Source organism: Cyprinodon tularosa, unplaced genomic scaffold (genome assembly GCF_016077235.1).
Source record: "Cyprinodon tularosa strain WSP-4 unplaced genomic scaffold, ASM1607723v1 ctg691, whole genome shotgun sequence".
Classification (NCBI taxonomy): Eukaryota; Metazoa; Chordata; class Actinopteri; order Cyprinodontiformes; family Cyprinodontidae; genus Cyprinodon; species Cyprinodon tularosa.
In genome coordinates this window covers 55,332-71,438 of record NW_024039442.1, presented here as the reverse complement: position 1 = coordinate 71,438, position 16,107 = coordinate 55,332, and positions in this window count along the sequence as shown.

Genomic DNA, 16,107 nt, shown 5'->3' with positions numbered 1-16,107 from the left:
TCATCAGCTTCTCTTTTATCAAAAATTATTAAAGAAAATGATCTTGTAGATGTCTGGAGGAAACTCCACCCAAATAGTAGACAGTATACGTGGGTGAAAGTCACTGAGGGCAGGGTTAGTGCAGCCAGACTGGACAGATTCTATGTCAACCAAACATACAACAATAGGTTGAGTGCAGCCATGATATCACCTGTTGGTTTTTCGGATCATCATTTACTAACTGTTCATTTTTCTTTAATGGTGCATCCCCAAAGATCTCCTTTTTGGCATTTTAACATCAAATTGATTTATGACAAAACTTTTTGTCAGTATTTTTCTGATTTCTGGGCACAGTGGAGAAGAAAAAAATCTAGTTTTGAAAACATAGGTCAATGGTGGGAGGTGGGGAAAACTCAAATTAGAATATTTTGTCAGCAGTACTCATCACACACAGAAGCAATAGAAAGGGATCACCTTGAATTATTGGAGAAGGAGATTCTTTTATTGGAAGACGGCATAATTAATGGGTTGGATAAAAATAATGATAATAATCCAACTTGGGATACGAAAAGGACATCTTTGAGTAGGTTTTTATATGAAAAAGCTAAAGGTGCTTTAATTAAATCAAGAATCCTGTCTATTAAAGACATAGATGCGCCCACTCGTTACTTTTTTAAGTTGGAAAGGAAAGTCAGGCAACAGAACCAGATGATACACCTCAAGAACCCTAATGGAACGGTGACTGCTGACCCATCAGAGATGAGGAAGTTGGCTATAGACTTTTACAGAAGCCTGTTCAGTGCTGATGACTGTGACTCTGACTGTGTGGAGGAGATCCTGGAGGGACTCCCTTGGCTGGAGGAAGCATCTTCAGCCTTACTGGAGTCTGTTATTCATTTCGATGAACTGTCTGCAGCGATGAAACAGCTCAGCTGTGGTCTGTCTCCGGGCATCGATGGGCTTCATGCAGAATTCTATAAGACTTTCTGGAATTTAATTGGAAAGGACTTCATGGAGGTTTTCCAGGGATGTTTGGACTCTGGGACACTACCAACGAGCTGTAGGAGGGCAGTCCTGACATTGCTGCCGAAGAAAGGAGATCTGGGTCTCCTACAGAACTGGCGGCCTGTCTCACTTTTGTGCACGGACTATAAAATTCTGGCTAAAGTCTTATCGAATAGACTTAAAGAATGTATGGACACGATTGTACATGCCAGCCAAACATACTGTGTCCCTGACAGGACTATAATGGATCATTTGTTTTTGATTAGAGATATTATTGATTTATCTAAATTTCAGGAGTTTGATATAGGTTTGTTTTCTTTAGATCAAGAAAAAGCCTTTGATCGAGTTGATCATAATTATTTGTTTAAAACATTGAAAGCATTCGGGTTTGGTAAAATCTTTATTTCATGGATTGAGTTAATATATTCAGGAGCCACTGTATTGTTAAAGGTAGGAGGGGGTCTTAGCAAACCAGTATCTGTTCAGAGAGGAATCAGGCAGGGATGTCCTCTATCTGGGATGCTGTACGCTTTAGCTATTGAGCCTCTTTTGCATAAGCTTAGGCAGAGTCTGTCAGGGTTAAACTTGGTAGACAACATAAGCAAATCAGTCAGGTTGTCAGCATATGCTGATGACATCACAGTTTTTATAACATGTCAAAACGATATTAAGATTCTGGAACAAGGATTAAAACTATATGAACAAGCTTCTTCTGCTAAGGTCAATTGGTCAAAGTGTGAGGGACTTCTACTGGGAGAGTGGAGCAATAAAGAGCAGCCAACCTTACCAGCAGGGCTGCAGTGAGGCACAGAGGGAATGAAAGTCTTAGGTGTGTTTCTGGGAAATGAACATTTTCAGTCCAAAAACTGGGAGGGTCTAGTTGAGAAAATAAGCGCCCGATTGTCTAGATGGAAATGGGTCCTGCCCCAGTTGTCCTACGGGGGGAGGACTTTGGTCGCCAACTGTCTGGCTGCATCTATGCTCTGGCACCGTGCCATGGTCGTAGTTCCTCCAGACAAAGTCATTAAAGAAATACAGAAGAAACTGGTGGATTTTTTTTGGAATGGATATCATTGGATTAAATCTGCAGTACTGTTTTTACCTGTGTCTGAAGGAGGACAAGGACTGATTGACCTGAGGAGTCGCATAACTGCGTTTCGGCTTCAGACGGCACAGCGTTTTCTTTACAGGACACAGCAGCCCTGGACTGAAACGGCTTCCTTGTTGATGCGTAGAGTGAAGAACCTGGTTTATGATAAGCTTTTTTTTCTCTTGGAGCTGGACGGTATGGAGGTAACACAGACTTGCAGTTTTTACCAGTCGGTTCTACATGACTGGAGAACAGTTTTAAAAAGTAAGAGAGATTTCTCTCAGTTATATGGGTCGGTGGAGGAGGAACCTTTGTTTTATAACCTGACCTTTCAGAGCAAGATTCTGGGCTCTGACAGCATTCGGAGGATCCTTACAGCTGCTGGGCTGACGAAGCTGGGAGGACTAAGGTCAGCGGGTCAGTGGAAAAGTGCTGCCAGACTGTGTCAAGATGTTGGAAGTAAGTCTTTGCGCCTTATGGACAAACTGGTGGAGGAGGTGATGAATGGACTTCCTGGTTCTTTCAGGAGAGCATTAGAGGCAGAACACCATACTGAAGGATTTCCTGAGCTGTCCATCTGTGCTGCAGTGGTGGAGCAGGAGGAAGCGCATGGATTTCTGTTGTCCTTCAAAACACCTGAGTTGGGGAACTTCCCTGAGGCATCAAAAAAGAGTTTGTACACTGTGTCCGTGGAGGTCCTGAACAGAGCGATGTTGTCCGGGGTCAGAGAGTCGAGGTGGGCTGATGTGTTGGCGCCAGGTTCATCTCCCAGGGGTAGCTGGAGGTCCCTGTACAAAGCTCCCATAGAGAAACGCAGTGCGGATCTCCAGTGGAGGGTAGTACACGGGGCCGTGGCCACGAACAGACATGTGGTGCGTATTGATCACAGATCAGGGAGTCAGTGTGCCTTTTGTCAGGCTGAGGAAACGCTACAGCATCTCTGGCTCGGATGTTCCAGACTGGTTCCTCTCTTCTCACTGCTAAAGCAGTGGGTGGGCGGATTGGGTTTCAGTTTTAATAATGAACTGTTTATTTTTGGTCCCAGATACTCAGTAGCACAACGGCGTAATATTTGTCTGGTTAATTTTTTGTTTGGTCAGGCAAAGACGAGCATTTGGCTTAGCAGGAGAAATAAAATGAAGGAGAAAGGTTCTGTAGATGTTGACCTGATGTTCAGAGGGCTGGTAGCTGGTAGCCATCCAAGTTTCTGCCTGGCTAAGCATCTTCACACTCTGCCTGTCATTGAGGTCCGCCCTGTACCACTTCCCCAAGCACTTCACAGGCACTGGACAGTTGGGATGGTGTTCTCTCCGATTTTGAAGTGATACCACTGTTATGGGAGATCGTCCATAAATGCTCGAATGGGCAGCATCTGGACTCCACTTGCAAGTACTGCACCTCGACGCAACTTCTCTGCTGATTTGACGAGAAGGTTCATCGCTGCAGAAAACAGGATCACTGAATTCGTGCAGCCTGTGACAATGCCCACTTCCGGTCTCTGCCAGTTGGTGGTAAATTACCTACAGGTGAAACACATGTTGAATCCGTCGAAGTAGTACTGCAGAAGCGCCTGAAATCGCTTAGGGATATGGTAGGTCTTCAGCGTCAGCTCCACTAGCTTGTGGGGTATTGTTCCATAAGCATTTGACAGATCCAGCCACAGTACTGCCAGGTTGCCATGGTTCTTCTTCGCGTCCTCAATGATTTTGGAGATAACGCTGGTGTGTTCAAGGCAGCCAGATATCCCTAGAATGCCCCCTTTTTGTACCGCAGTGTCCATGTACCCGTTCTCCAACATAAAGGTGGTCAACCTCTTTGCCAGGATCCCCAGGAAGATCTTAGCTTCCACATTGAGCAGTGAGATGGTGCAAAACTGCTTGATCCCTGAAGAGTTCTCCTCCTTAGGGATGAAGTACCCCTCTGCAATCAGCCAGTCATCTGGAAGGTAGTTCTTCTTCCATGCCACTGTCAGTAGCTTCCAGAGTCATCTCCTGAGCCTTTTGCAATGCTTGTAAACATTGTATGAGATGCCATTTGGCCCTGGAGCCGATTTTCCTCTGGCTTTCTTTAGAAAGCTGTTAACTTCCTGCCAGCTTGGTTCCTCTGTCTTGAAGAGGATTGTTGGTTTGGCTGGTTTGATGAGCTTTTCCATCTCATCCAAACTGACCTCCCTTCTGGGATCACTATGGACCTGACGAAGATGTTCCTCCACCTCTTCCTTTGTTGCTTTCAACTCCCCTGATCTTTTGTCGCCCAGGAGTTTTGACAGGTATTGGAATGGATTCTTGGTGAAACCTGCACTTTCTTTCAACCGCCGCTTCCTGTCCCTGCGGTGACACTCAGCTTGTCGCAAGATCTTAATGCGCTCCCTCAGATTCTTCCAGAGTTCTGTGAATGCTGGTTTCTCATTTAATGTTGCTTTGTGAAAGGCCTTCTTCAGCCTCCGCAAATCCTCTCTCAGGGTTGCTATCTCCTTCAGGCGTCTATTCTCTTTGAGCTGGGTGTTTGCTCTGCCTTTCAGCTCTTTCCTTCCGAAGCGCTCGGCAGCCATGCTCCAGATTCTAGAGGACATGGCCTTGAGCTTCTTCCCGACATCTCCTGCAGTGGCTGCTTCCAGCACCTGGTCCACGTCGCAATCAAACATCTCCCATTTTTTTGTTGCAGCTGCAGTTGGCCAGTTCACACGTTGTTTTCGGATGTCTCCTTCACAAGTGATCTGCACAAGCTGCCTGTTATACTGAGTCACTTCCCTCTCACTCTGTTGCCTTTCTGCCTCCGTCACATCAGTGATGGTGCTCCTGCTCCCCTCCTTGTCATGTGCCTGGAGATTCTGACTGTGGTTTGTGTCCTGCCCCGGCCTCTCCTCTGCCTCACCAGGCTTCCCTGTGCATTGCACATGACTTTCAGGTTGTAAGCACTTCATTTTTGTCTGATGTATCTTCGGCCCTTTCCCATTTTTGCATTTCTTCCCACATCTACAGACCCGGGATAAATCGCTTGGCTGTTCCGTAGTCGTTTGTCCGTTGATGGTGGTCATAACGTTGTTCTGTCCTGTGGGTCAATCATCCTCCCCCGCTCTCGCTCGGCCCCGGGGGTATCTTGTAATATACCTTTCCATAGCGGTTGTTTGGGTTTTCTCCTCACGGAGAGTGTGTTTGGCCTGCCAAGCTGCCACAGCTCTGGTCTTTCCCAGATGTCAGCAGTCTTTCCTTGCTGTCACCGTTCTTCCTCGGTTGCCAACTTGTCTTTCCAAGTGGTCACTGGGTCTGCCAGAAAGGAATATGCAAAATACGATAAGGGATATCACAACTGGCCCACCTTTACAGGTACTTGCCCCTGCACCATCTGTGGGCCAGTGGCATCGCTCTCTCTCTCTCCTTCCCTCAAGGCACCACTAGGTCTCTGTGACTGGAAACCTCCTATAAACCTCACTCTAGCTGAGAGATGCATAGGGTGAATTCAGAATAGTGTTCAGACAAGACAGAAAGTGGGATACCTTCAAAAGGCATTTATTAAAATCAAACGGGTCTGCAGAAACAGCAGGTGCAGTGGCTAGGGTGTCTAAGGCAGGAACATCTATCGGAGAGAAATATAGGTTAGTGACCACAATTATCTGACGGAGGATCATTATGAATGTGTGAGCCACTAACCTGGTTTTACAGTTCAGTGTGTGCCCAGAGAACAAGTTAGGATCCAACAGATGGGCTGCCAACTAGATGACGCCCAGTGTGTCCCAGATTATGCAACTTCTGAGAAAATGCAGGAGTCTGAAGCTGGATCATGCAAACAGATCAGAACAGGCAGGCTCAGAGGTCCAGGAGTCAAAAGCCAGGTCAGGCAAACAAATCAGAACAGGTAGGCTCAGAGATCCAGGAGTCAAAAGACAGTTCAGGCAAATCATTGAGATGGGAACAGGCAGTTAGATGGGTTAGTAATTAAGCCCGTCATCAGAGCCAAGATCATGACAATGCATCAAAAAATGTAGGATGATGGACTTTCAGAACCAGAGTTGATGACTCCTACTTTAGATCAAGTTCCTGCTGTGTAAAAAATTGTTGTTAAGTTTAACCTTAGGAACTGATGGCTATACATTTTCCTGAGGAATTTATGGAACAGGGCAAAGGTTATAATTTGAGGTTTGAATCAGACATCAACTTAAAAGATCTAGATTAGCATGAATGTCATGCCCCTTTCCCACTGGACAAAAAAACCTGTTTAAACCTGGGAACAATCTGCTTTTAGTGGCAGTGGCAAAATCTCACTGACGTTTGTCTACCTGTGTCAAACAAGTCAGAAATCGACCCAACTTGGCATGCTGAAAAAAAACACCAGACTTGGGTTGATCCGCTTAATTACGTAATACCATTGAGGTTAACATACGGACGTCAAGAAACCATGCCAGTCATGTTTGGTTTAACAAGCTGAACTCTGTTTACATTCATTAAACATGGCGCAGTACTGGTAAGAGAGAATCAATGAAGAGTCTGCATAAGAGAGAAACAATGAAGCACGCTTACCCTGGTCTCCTTACATTTTGCTTTCCATAGTGTACTTTCCTGATTTCTGTTGCACTAGTGACAGCATCCACGCTAACCCTGTGCGATGGTGTCACCAGACACGCAGAGACGTGGGGACAGAGGCCACACCGTTTGCCGTGTTTTGTGATTGGTGGACGTTACTCATTTATTTCACACTGTAGCGGGGACCATTTATTTTAGTTTCACTTCCAGACTGTCTATTTCACTGCTTGGTATGCAACTGTGGGGAGATCTTCAAGCCACATTGTACAAAATTTGTCAGAAAAGATCTTCTACAGCACCTTTAAGTAAGAAAACTGATTTTGGTATGTTAAAATGAGGGATATGATGTTCAAGGCTCTTTTGTGACCTTTCAGAAATTCTTATATGTGCTTTTCAAAAATGAATCTTTGGTCATCCAGCAAGCTATTTAACCAGCCAGAAAGCTAAGTGCAATTCTATACTATCTGCATTTGTACATTATGGCTCTCATATTGGTCTCCTTGGTTCCCAAAGCCTTGTCAGCCTATCTCAGCTTAACGGTGCGTTATGCTAAAAAAGCAATTGTTACACTGAGAATCAGGCCAATACAGTATGCAACATTTTTGGCTGTGATCTGTGCTTCCTCTGTGGCACATTTCTGAGCAGATTCTGGTAGGGAGAATTTAAATGGAATCATGCCAATACTCAGACTTTTAAAAAGCTTAACTGCCGAAAGAGTGTGTTTAAACACATTCACCTCCTAATTTGCACATATATACTAGAGAGGTACTGTGAAGATGTGAACCCTGTGCCGTTAAGACTGTCATTGACTCTCTGAGGCAGGTAAACATGCTCATGTTCTCATACAATGTCAGTGGAACTGAGCAAAACCATATTTAAGAGGAAAAATTGAATAAAAAATTTACTGCAGTCAATGGACTAGAAATGGAAACTCAGGGCTCAATCTACAAAACAATCTCATAAAAGAATGAGTCCAGAAACAATATTTTGTTTTGTTTTTTTTAATACCATGATTTAAATATTTTGAAAATTCCTGTTTTACTTTGACCTGAATAGATCACTATTTCTAATACAGTGTTTTATATGGTTGAGAATTAAAAAAAGACAAACCCATTTACCCAGTTTTTCAATAATCAAATTGACTTCTAGATGGTCTAAATGGTAGAAAGGCACTTCTTTTACACAAATCAAAATTACAGATGACTTTAAACGAGGCCAAAGGAACAGAATCTCAGCTGAGAATATAAAATTGAGAAGAGGGACATAAGAAGGACAAATTTAAACAAGTTCTGATTTAATTATACAGAGGTTAATGCATGTGGACAGCTAAAAAGAGCTGTTGGGTGGGAATGATATAAGAAGTCATGAAGATGCAGAATTATAACAGATATCAAAACAGAAACTGGCAGCTGTGATTTTTTTTTAATAAACAGGTTAAGTATAAGCAGCTAAGCCACTGAGGATGGGTTAATGCTTATGAAAACAAATAATGTGACCAACAAGAAGCAGATTTTCATTTAAAAGCTGTGTTCCATTTAAGCTTATTTATAGGAAGGCTGTATTCATAAGTATTTACAGAATTTTGCATAGAGATTGTGATCTAACTCTTAGCACTGTTGTGTTAGTTAACTACGGCACAACACAATATTAGTAACTATTCATTAACTTTATAGATCTCATGTGGTGAGAGCTTCAAAGCATTTCAACAAGTTGAAACATTCTGTATTATTTGTCATTCTACAGCGAATTATATCTGAAGCTGGCTGCATGTTGGAGCAACTCTGTTTAGCTTAATTCTAATATTCTTTTCAAAAGGAGCTTCAGTTCCTCCATTTGTGGATCAAAGTTTGTTTTTGTTTTGTTTTTTTCTTTTGTTGGATGCAGTTGAAATAATTTTTTACCAATATCTTTTGCTTTTTGGTCATATGTTATGTTGTGTAACCATAGCAACTATAGCAAGTTGGTTTTTGAAACCTAGAGCAGCTCATTAACATCTCAAAAGCTGAAATAATACTTCAAATTCTTCTTCAAGTCGTTGTACAACTAAAAAAGATTGTGTGACATGCTGTTCTTCTGAAGAAGGCATAGATCCTTCAAGTTTGTGGCAAGATACTGCATATATTCTATAAGTATCTAGTGGAGAGTGTGGTTACTTCTGCCCATCATCTTTTTGGGTAACAGCATCAGAGTTCATGAAAGTTGCTTTAAAAAAGCTCGCTCTGAGCTGATAAAAGGGCGCCGTGGTGTTGCATGGGTAAACACATAACCCATGTTCAGAGGCAATGGTCCTTGACCAGGCTGTCACAGGTTCGATTCCTGGCCTAATGCCCTTTGATGCATGCCTTCTCCATCTCTCTAATCCAAATCCCCAATGCGCCTATTTAAACAAACTAAGAAAATAAAGGCCACTAGAGCCTAAAAAATAATGAAAAAAAAGGCCAGCTCTGTTCTATGAAATTCTTTGGAACCTGTGGAGATGATATCACACTGTAGAATTATTCTTAATATAATGTACATTTTGGACAAGAATCAGCATTGTGTTCAGAAGACAGTTACACAACAACTTTCTTTTTAGCTAAATGGGTTATGGATATAGAGGGACTTCAATGAAATTGTTAAGTCTCAGCATTTTTTAATTCTATACAAGCAGTCGCTTTTTTTTCCCCAAGAAGAAGCTTTAGATGAACAAGTCCTCAATATCTTGAATCCTTGAATATACTATGATTGAGTCCAAACTTTGGGCTCACCCTGCTGGTACATTTACCTTGAAAAAACTTAGCAATACAAAATTTTTCATACATTCGGAAGGTTACACTCATTGATTTACAGGCCGACTGAAGAAAGTTTTCTTTCCAGACACTTTTATGTTTAAGATCAAGGCTAAAATTACTGGACGCAAGATGCAGAGGATGATCTTCCATAAAATATAGTTTAATTATTGTGGTCTATATGTTTCTCATAGGCTCATTTTGGCTCAACCCACTCATTTGAAATCAGTTACAAATTGTTGTATTAAGCATGAAATCTTAATGGCCAAACGCTGGCTCAGAAACATTTGAAATACATAGTGTAAGGCAGAAGATATATTTTGTAGATTTATATTGAAATACATTAAAAACATGACATTTCCAATGTAGCTTTTCCCACACCATCACTGGTATCATACTCAATACTATCAAATGTTCATCCTGTCTTGTATGAAAGACAAACTTCAAATTAGTCAATTGATGAAAACATTAATTATTCATGAACTCGAGTGCAATGAGCTTCTGGCTCTCATGCCACTTTGGATTAATCACAGAATTAGCTCCCGAAAACACACAAAGAAAAACAAACAAACAAATTACTCAGAGGTAGAAGGACCGAGAGAAGGGAGCATCAAGAGCTGATTTCGGTAAGATCCTCTTTGATCAGAAATAGTCAGTTCCCCTGCCTTCAACTACTTCACACTCCATAATAGAGGTTTTGGGTAATGATTTGCTGTTGGGAAAAGCTTCCCATTCCCTGTGGTGGTGATTGAAATCTCTTGTTACCGGAGGAAGCCCCTGAAAGGCGTTGAAAAAGAGGTTGTCAAAAGACTGTGGGGAATATAGTAAAATTACAATTGGCCCATTTCAAACAGGCTTTGTGTGGATATGCACTTTGAAGAGTTTCATTTCAGACTCAAGCCTTTAAGATTCTACACTGAATATTGTCATTGCATTTAGGGATCCTTTAGAGTCTGCACAATTTTTGTATTTAAATTTCTTATATATATATATATAACACTAATATATGTGAAAGGGAAATCAATGTCCTATGGAAACAAATTTTGCACATAAAAGGTCTTTATATGAATAGGGGAGAAAAGTTAATGAGTTTGGATGTTCCAATATATCACTGCACATATATATGCTTTGAGCTTTTAAATGCCCTGTAATTCATAATTTTTTAAGATGATTTGTCATATCTCAGCAGAGGGGTAAGGACTTTTATTCTGTCTGGGCTTTGGAAATTTTAAACCAGCAAATGATAATAAATTTAGATTCACTGTGACTCCTTATCTTTTGGTAATGGAGGGAAAAACCCCAAGAATAATCCATCTTTAAGTATTCAGCAATTGAAGCAACAGAAAAGGTGGAACACAAGTGTATCAACTAGTATTTCTATTTGGACATGCAAGAGCTTAGATTGTTATATCTTGTAAGCATCCATGTCAGGATTTAGAAATTAAAAATAAACAACATATCTGTTTGCTCTGATACAAGTCAACCTTTGAATCGCTTGTATGAATGTTTTATTCTTAAATTCTCACAAAGTTAGCCCTAGTCTGTGTGTGATTATTGTAACAGACAAAATTTATCTAAGCTACAAATCTGTTACTTCAATTACTTCTCAATACATACAAAAACATACTGGAACAACAACACCACTAGAAAACTTCCCTATTTTTTATTGATATTATTGTAAGCAGCTTTTTATTTATTTTTGTTCTTTTTTCTTGTCAGGTATTTGAGCTCTTTGAGTGTTTTTGCATCTTCTCAACCCTCTGCTAGATAAGACAAATAGCTACTCATCCTGCGCCTGCTTCTGTGGAGATCTGGTTTGGGTTGAATATGATTTGTAGGAAGTCTGCAAGGTCAAGGGTCAATACAATCACTTTTGGGTCAACAAAATACTCGTATTTGTATTTTTGTAGTGCAGTGATACTCCTTATCCAATCATTCCAAGCATACCTGTAAAAGGCTGATATTTTAAGCGCTACACATTTATGCCCCCTCTCCTTTTTCTTACATAAAAAAACAAACTATTTGAGATGTCTAAATCTTCACATTTTAACCTTAAACATTTGACGTTTAATGTTTAACGTTTAAACATTTGAGGTTTAATGCTTAGAATGAAGTGGAAAAACTAAACTAAAATTCAGCTTTAAGGTCAATTTGGAATTAACAATCACAGCTACAACATGCATGTTTCTCATTGTGGGATAAGCTAATTTTCAACAAATACTTATTTGACATAAGAAATTATATATTTGTAACAACCATATTTAAATGATCTCCGAGTCTTTCGTGTAAAATAAATGTTTATTGCTGGTAGATACACTAACATTTAAGAAATAGGATTCACAATATTGACAAAGTATTTGCTCTGCTGCCTTGACTCATAATTGAGCTTAAGTAACATCCCATTCCTAATCCATAGGGGTTCAATATGAAGGCACTCTACCCTTTGCAGCTAGAACTGCTTCATCTCCTCTGACAGGGCGGACCACAAAGTTTGGGAATGGGGTTTATAGGAATTTTTGACCATTTTTTCCATTTGCTTCAGCTTCCGCTGACCCACCCTCCGCCATTTTACAAGGCCTATCACTTTGTGGCTTAGTTGCTGTCATTTTGTATTTTATATGATTGTTGACTGCTGGCTGTGGAATATTTAGGAAGGAGGAAATTTCTTGACTGGATTTGCTGAAAAGGTGACATCCTATGACGCTGGAATTCATTGAGCTCCTGCGAGCGACCAGAGAGATACACCTGTGGCCATGGAAATGACTGGAACCCCTGATTCCAATAATTTGGATGGGTGAGCAAATACTCTTATTAAAATAATTTATTTTGCTATTAAAACTCTGGTAATATAAGTACATAAACTTAGAAAGACAAAAGATTTTTTTATCTTATTAAAATTTAAGATATAAACCTAAAGTTTAATCTGCCTAAATGATATTGCAGGGCTTCCAGAGTAATGATAAAGAACCCTGATGTATTGTCTGCGATTCATATTACCTGGTGCTTTAAATCCTGGGGCTTTAGTGGAAAAAGGGTCTAATGTAAAGAATAATACAGGAAGCATTAAAGAAACTTTCCTTTTTTCAGGTCCTCTAGTATGCATGTGCCTGCATAAACCATTTACAGTACTCACCTTTGTGATAATTACAGTAGGGCAGTACTAATATGTTGTTAGAGAAATATTGTAGAAATTAAAGCTCTATAAAAAAGAAAAAAAAAAGAGACACTAATTTTAAAACAGCACCCACTGATCAGGTTTACACAGTTTGAATGGGAAAAAAATAGATTAGATACAATTTAGATATACGTTTATTAAAGTTTTGTTAAAATACTTCAGACTTGTAAATATTGGCTTTTTATTTCATAAGAATATGAAATACAAATCATGCGGATTTTTCTTGGAAAATGTGATTATCCAGTTATTTTTAAAGTGAAGATCAATCTGTCAGGTTCATTAAAAGGATCTTGCACGGTCGGAGCAAAGTATTCTACAATGTCAGTGTGTTTTATTTCTTTTATAAGAGATTAAAAAAAGGCTTTTACACCCAAAGACAGGAGACGTGTAAAATATTTACATCGCAGAGTGTTAGAAGTGGAAGAGAAATTACTCCTTGTTTATCTATTCTGTGTAACTACATGAAACAAGCCCTTTGAGACAACCTTTAAAGCAGCAGAGCAAAGAAGTATCATACAGAGTCAATAACATAATACATTTAAGACTTAACATGAACGATAGGCTTATGATATTCATCAGACTTTATGAAGCAAATTCAAAATAACAAACTTCGTTTTACATTACAGCCTGTACAAATAAAATCTGATCAATAGCTTTCCCAATCGCGAAGATTCTTAACATTTGAGACAGTGGTATTTATATGTGTTGAAAAGCCTGAACCGACAGTTTCCAGTTCTGAGGTTATAATGGAAACCACCAAACAATGTAGTGTGATATTTTAGGCAACTAGCTGCTTTGTTCAGCACCAGTTAATTTAAGAGTGGATTTCCAGTAAATAAGAGTCTTTATTACAGGGGGTTTTGTTGTTGTTGTTTGCCAGTAGGGAGCCCTTCTCCCTCTTAAGCAGGACAAAAATGATACGTTTCTCTCCTAAATGTTAATAAGAAGCTTTGGGGGATAGTTTCCTAAAGTCTAACTGAAATCTTATCAAAACTAGGGAGAAGATCAATGCTAGGAAGGTATCAGATTTAATTAAACTAATTTTTGTCCCTTTTTTGACATTTTGTTTAAAGCTGAAGTCTGTAAGTTTTTAAAAATCAGTTTTTTGTCATATTGGCTAAAACTGTCCCTATGCCCAGACAGCAGTACATGTGATATGTAACCTGTGAAAAAAACTGCTTCTATTGGTCCCGCCTACTGCCTGTATTTCAATCTGGAAAGAATAATTCGGGACGAGTCAAAACAACCCCCCCCCCCCCCTCTGGTCGCATGCGGTAGCCGCGCAGATGCTGTGAGAGGGGTGGAGCTTGGAGGTGGGGCATGAGTGAAGTAGAGAGGGTGGGGGAGTGGCGTGAAACCTGTTTTTCTTCAAATTTTCAGTCGAAGTCTGCTCTCTCCTCAATGTTACAGACTGCCAGTGGCGGCTGGTGAAAAATATTTTTGGTGGGGCTGATATAGCCTAGTGTATGTCTCCAACTAATCCGGAATAAGAATTCAAATAAACAATTGGACAATACATACAATTTAACAGTAATGATTTAATTTACTATATAATAACAGTAACAGCAATGATGTGGGTCACTGTGACGGGGTTCTTTGGCCTCCAAGAATCCAGTCTCAGTCGGGTTACCGGTGTTGGTGATTTATTGAGCTCAAAAACTCAAAAGAGGGTGCAAAAGAAACTAAACATACAAGATACTCTGGGCCTCAGCCTCCCTCCAGTTACCAGCAATGTAACAAAGAAACAGAAAACAAAAATTGCCGCTTTTCTTCCCACAGCCCTCATTAAATAGTTTAAGCCCCTCACATCAGGCTCTCTTATTTCTGATTTCTTCTCATTAATCAGTTTTGTCCATATATTACCTCCACAAACAATTGATGTAAAACAAAACAAATAATTTTTACAACTTAATTCTTTTACACAGATTCATTGACTTATTCAATTACACAAAACTGGGTTTGAACCCAGCAAAGACGCAGCCAGACTGAAGATGACAAGTCCCCATAGCGTAAACACGTACACACCCCCCCCCCCCCCCCCCCCCACACACACACACACATACACACACGGCTAACCCCACTGAAATATTAAGTGTGCACCCTCAATATGCCAGCAGGTAACCAGGAACAGCTTGTGTGTTTTACGTTCATGGAGCTACTGGTCTCAGCGCGAGTGTATTGGTCCTCACAAACACAGTATAACAGGAATGTGTGTGTGGTGCGCAAAGTTAGAGAGGTTGTTTTAAGCGACGAGGTGGATTCGTCACGGTCACAATAACCATGACATGAAATGTTCATATCCTACAACAGGGATGTTCTTCTGGCAAACGGGTAGATAAATAAGGATCTCACCGAATTTGGTGGAAGCTGCATCTCGGTCGTTACATTCGCCATCTTCCCTCTAACTGTCTGCACCTGCGCTTGGGTTCAGAAGCCTGTTAAAGCGCAGTATTTTCAGCGCCCCAATACCATAAAGTTCCGAGACGCTGATTGGCCATTAAATTCACCTAGCAATAGTACATGATTGACAGATTCTCTGCAAATGTGGGTCAGTCTGATCAGCGCCCCCAGAACAGAGACGGTAGGAGTCTGTCTGTGGAAATCCACAAATTAATGACAGTAGATAGGGAAATGTAGTTTATATAATTTGTTTTGCTTATAGGTACACAGTCTAGAGAGTAAAACTGACATTTATGAGTTAATTTCTAAAAATATATTTTACGTTTCTCTCTTCTTATCAGGGAGGGCGGTGCCCCAGCGCCCCCTATGGGCCGGCCGCCACTGCAGACTGCAGCTATAAGTAATAATGAATATTTTCTGGCTGTACTCAATCATGTTTATATTTTTACATTACTGAAACTGGGATTTTTACATCATTATTTTGCAAGCTGAGAAAGCATTTTAATTGGTTCATAAATTCCTGCGGTTATTAAGGGAGTTGAGTGTTTAACATATGACAATTTAAAGAAATAATGTGAACTATTTGAACAGTGGGGTTTCAACATGGACAGCCTTGCTTACAAAATGTGGCACTTCTCCTGACAGTTTTGGTATTAAATGAAATCCTCTGTGTGGATACAAATATCTTAAAGCAGATGGTCTGACACTAATCTGGATTTTGTGTTAATACTTCAAGCCCTTATAAAATGTATACAACAGAGAGTTTTCAGCAGAAGTTAAGTAAAATCTGCAAGTGTCAGTAAAGATGCATATAAAATTCCTTTCTCTCACTGGTATTCCTTTCCCCTCTTACTACATCCATGAGGGTTTTTCATCTCTCTAAATCTTATGCCCTGATAAATTAGTTACCCTAAGGAGGTGGATAATTATTAACAATTAATATTCATAATGATTTCTTTGTCCCTAGATAGCCTTCACAGAGTCTCACTCAAATGGATTTGAAATTCAATTTTATTTTACATAATCCAATCAAAATGTAAATGTATCTGCAACAAAATCCATTCATTGTTACTTTCAACATCAAGCTATTTTTTTCTTCTTTTTTTTAAATATTAACTTATTTATGTATTTAATTATTTTTCTTACTAAATTATTATTACTTAAAGAAAA